Source organism: Priapulus caudatus, unplaced genomic scaffold, assembly GCF_000485595.1.
Source record: "Priapulus caudatus unplaced genomic scaffold, Priapulus_caudatus-5.0.1 Scaffold313, whole genome shotgun sequence".
NCBI lineage: Eukaryota > Metazoa > Priapulida > Priapulimorpha > Priapulimorphida > Priapulidae > Priapulus > Priapulus caudatus.
The window spans coordinates 1-4,463 of record NW_014577374.1 but is presented as its reverse complement, the minus strand read 5'-3'; the positions used below and the strand labels follow the sequence as shown (position 1 = coordinate 4,463).

The 4,463-nt window shown below is 44.0% G+C and overlaps 1 long non-coding RNA gene across 1 annotated transcript; it reads right to left on the bottom strand.

The window, feature by feature from the left end:
* Positions 1–1,524: 1,524 nt before the first annotated feature.
* Positions 1,525–3,997, bottom strand: LOC106808912. The gene is made up of 3 exons (XR_001393822.1): positions 3,860–3,997; positions 2,709–2,790; positions 1,525–2,104 (listed from the first exon to the last, which is right to left on the bottom strand). It is a non-coding gene; the product is annotated as an uncharacterized LOC106808912 (long non-coding RNA).
* Between the last annotated feature and the right edge of the window lie 466 nt (positions 3,998–4,463).

The window sequence follows — 4,463 nt, the reverse complement described above, 5'->3', positions numbered from 1 at the left end:
ATCAATGTCAGCTATAGTTGGCACTGTCTGCAGAAATACCAGATTAGCAGCTAATTACGCCCAAAAAAAATTAAACCACCCAGGCGAGATAGTATATCACGAAATCCGGGGAGCGAGTCGTGCAATTATGTTACGCAAGTTCACTGTTCCAGCTAGGCTAAACGGGCTGAGAGAATAAGCCACTTCGGAGTTGAGGTGCTAAGAGTGAACATTAGATCCAGCTAATGAGGCACAACAATGGTCCGCACACAATTCGGTTTTCACCCTATTCCATATATACACACACAGCCGAGATATATCGTATCTTTCCTGTGTTATATATAATAGGTATTATATGAGCAGATTTTTCATTCGCGTGGTCTGCTAATCATGTTGCGTACGACGCTGAGTGCGTGTCTTCAGATTGTCCCGAGACACACATTCTCTCCACGATAGAACGAGAGCGCGACGAGCGCGCACGTTACACGCGCACGCACGCCAAGCACGCACATATATTATCACAGCGTCTTTATCGTCGCGGCAGGCAGACGCGACGCCCGCGAGAGGCGACGCTTTTCTTCTTATCTTATCGCGCTGCAGAAGCACGCCACGCCCCGCAAGAACGGGGCCGGGACGCACGAGCCACGTACCACGACACCCCCGCCACTCCGCACTACACCGTGAGCAGGGCCTCTCGCCCGCCGTATCCACGCAAACCACCGACGCATAACACAACGCCCCGCGCTTCTCCTACCAGAGCGAGTGACACATATAACCACACCATTGAGCGAGGCACGCGAGGGCAGCGTTCACGGGTAGGGCACGACTCGGACACATATCTGCAGTGGACTCACTCACTACCACTGTACGTCCCCCCCCCCGCCCCGGTCAACAAACGTACGAGCCATCACGCACGGAAGACTTACCCACGCGCCATTCTAGCGAACACCTGCGCAGTACTGGTGCGAATTCTCAACATATCATTTTATTACATCATGACGTTCTAGTGGTGCTAGTACAGCGGCCTGCAGCCTGCGCCGCGCCAGCGAAATTTTTTTCCGCACTTGAGTTCCGCGACCACCATCAGATAGTGTTTTGTAATAAATGGTGCTTATATATATGACCTTGGATTATAGTTAGTGTTTAGGGTTCGTGTACGTGTTTATGCGATAGAGGGGTTAGGGTTAGGTTACGGTTTAGGTATAGTGGTATTGATTTTATTTGTTCTTGCGAGGAAGTCGGAGTGAAATTGGAGTGCGCTGATTGCGCTGTGGTCCGGACTCATATGTGGGAAAAAAATGTTTGCCACTAGCCGCGCTCAACGCCAGCACAGACACGGGGATCCGAATCACAGCTTACATTCCCCTTCATCCATGGAATATATATCAAAAATATATCTGTAGTTATATATTATTATAATATAATTATATACTTATTCTGATTTACCATTATATTAATTATATTATTATGTATATACTCATATTATAAGTACATATATTAATATTATATATAGTATATATATAATTATATGTATATATATATATATACTTGTACCATGTACATATGTACGTTAATACCGTAGTATTAAATTAATAATAAATGCATGATGCTCATTTTACCGTTTTTATGGCTGACATATCAATACATTGTAGCATTAGATAGGAAACATTATTATGCAGAATACATTGTACCTACAGTATATAAACAATTGTATGCCTAATTTGCATTGTATCAGACCCATAAGTGTGGAGGTGCATCTTGTAAGTACGTGGTCCAGAAAGGCATATATCTGTGATGTTTACGGGATAGTCCAAGGGCAAATATCTGTAATGGATATTATACTGTTGGCAGTGTCATCCATGAAGAGTTTGAACGCCATCTATCGACCAAAGCACACTTACTGCCCATATTGACTGGTGCTCGTACTTTGTTCTATGTAACTAAGCTATCTAATTCACATGTTGCCGTAGGCGAGCAGCCAGTCTACGATCTTCTCCTCGTGGTGTTAAGCTGGACATCAGGGAGGGGCACCAGGCGATGCTGGCTGCTCCACGCCTCACGGTGCCTGCAGCCGCGGGGTGGCGCCAGCTCCTGCATCCGGGTACTTAGCGAAGAACGCGTGCATCTGCAATAGAGAAATTCATCACTAATATAATAGTCGATCCAGTATTATGTATGCTTTTGAAAAGGATCCAAGTACGTAATTGCATTAACATTGATAATTCAAAAATGTAAAATATATATCTGGAATATAATATGCAATATCTACGATAACAATATGCACTCGTACAATAATAATTACTATATATATATATATATTTAGAGTAGATAATAGGAGACTCCTATTATGTACTCTTGATATATAAATCATGAATATATATATATATATATATCGTATATACATATATATCATATATATATATACTCACATAATAATATATATATATATATCACATATATACACAGCATACAAAATATATTTGCATCACAATAAAAGATATAACAAAGTAATGTTGACATCAACTAATCGACGTAAATTTTTTAATAGCGACGACGACGATGACAATAACGATGACGATGACGATGACGATGACATTCTCCCCCTATCGTGGAGTCCAGCTGGTGTTATGGGAGGCTTGGGTTTATGATCATGAAGAGGGTTGCGGGGCGTCTAATAGTGAGAGATGACGATGAGATGACGATGACGATGACGATGACGATGACAATACCTCATCTAGTTGGAACTGCGTTGTAAAGGTTGCTGTAACACTGCCGATAAATCTTCCGAAGTAGCGATCATTCAGTGTGTACCTAGAATAAAGCAAACGAGTCAGAAATAGCTTAGCTTCATGGATGGATGGATGGATGGATGGATGGATGGATGGATGGATGGATGGATGGATGGGTGGATGGATGGATGGATGGATGATGGATGGATGGATGGATGGATGATGGATGGATGGATGATGGGTGGATGGATTGGATGGATGTGATGGATTGGATGGATGGATGGATGGATGGATGGATGGATGGAGGATGGATGGATGATGGATGGATGGCATGGAATGGAATGGATGGGATGTATGGATGAATGGATGGATGGATGGACTGGAATGGATGGATGGATGGATGGATGGATGGCTGGATGGATGGCTGGATGGATGGATGGATGATGGATGATGGATGATGGATGGTGGATGGATGAGATGTTGATGGATGGAATGGATGGATGGATGGATGGAATGGTGATGGATGATGGATCGGATGGATGGATGGATGGATGGATGATGATGGATAGATTGGATGGATGGAGTGGATGATGGATGGAATGGATGGATGGATGGATGGATGGATGGTGGATGGACGGACGGTACGAAGGACGGGACGACGGAACGGACGGACGGACCGCAATGGATGGATGGATGATGGATGGTATGGAGATGGATGGAATGGATGGGATGGATGGATGGATGGATGGATGGATGGATGGATGGTATGGATGGATAATGGATGGATGGATGGATGGATGGATGATGGATGGATGGATGGATGGATGGATGGATGGATGGATGATGGATGGATGGATGGATGGATGGATGATGCATGGATGGATGGATGCAATGGATGAATGGATGGATGGATGGTGGATGGATGATGGATGGATGGATGGATGGATGGATGGATCGGATGGACAAGATGGATGATGGATGGATGATGATGATGGATGGTGGCATGGATGGATTGGATGATGGATGGATGGATGATGACAGATGATGAATGGATGGATGGATGGATGGATGGATGGATGGATGGATGGGATGGATAGATGGATGGATGGATGGATGAATGGATGAAGTTGATGTATGCACATATATCGCACCTATCAACGAAGTTGTTCCAGTTGCTTCTGTAGTAGTTCCACACGATCGGTCGACCGACAGGGTTGTCGGCTATGTAGGAAAGCACGGTCCAGTAATCCTGAGTCTTAACATTATCAATGTCCCACGCCAGCTCCAAATACCTGCCGCGAGGCAACGAATCAATCGACAATATGTATGCGTATATGTATACCCGAAAGAACAAGGTATTCGCATGAAATCTTTCAGAGAACTTCAGAACTTCACACTGAGAAATTTAAACTTACACGTAAGGTTTTTAGCATATCAACTTTATTCATTAGCCTAATCCAAACCAAGCCCTAACCTTAAATGGTTTTATTTCTACTTATTGCGAAACAATTCCGCGTGCAGTCTAGGTTATGGTGCATGAGAGCACGCTAGTATACACTGGCGCCATCTGCCGATGGATAAATTCGACAATAGCGTCTATACGGAATATTGAGATTTGATGTTTTGCACATCATCAGTTGAACAGACACACAAAGGTTTAAAGAGAGAAGGAAGGAGAGGGAGAACGATGGTTGGAGGGCGACAGAGAGAGAGAGAGAGAGAGAGAGAGAGAGAGAGAGAGAGAGAGAGAGAGAG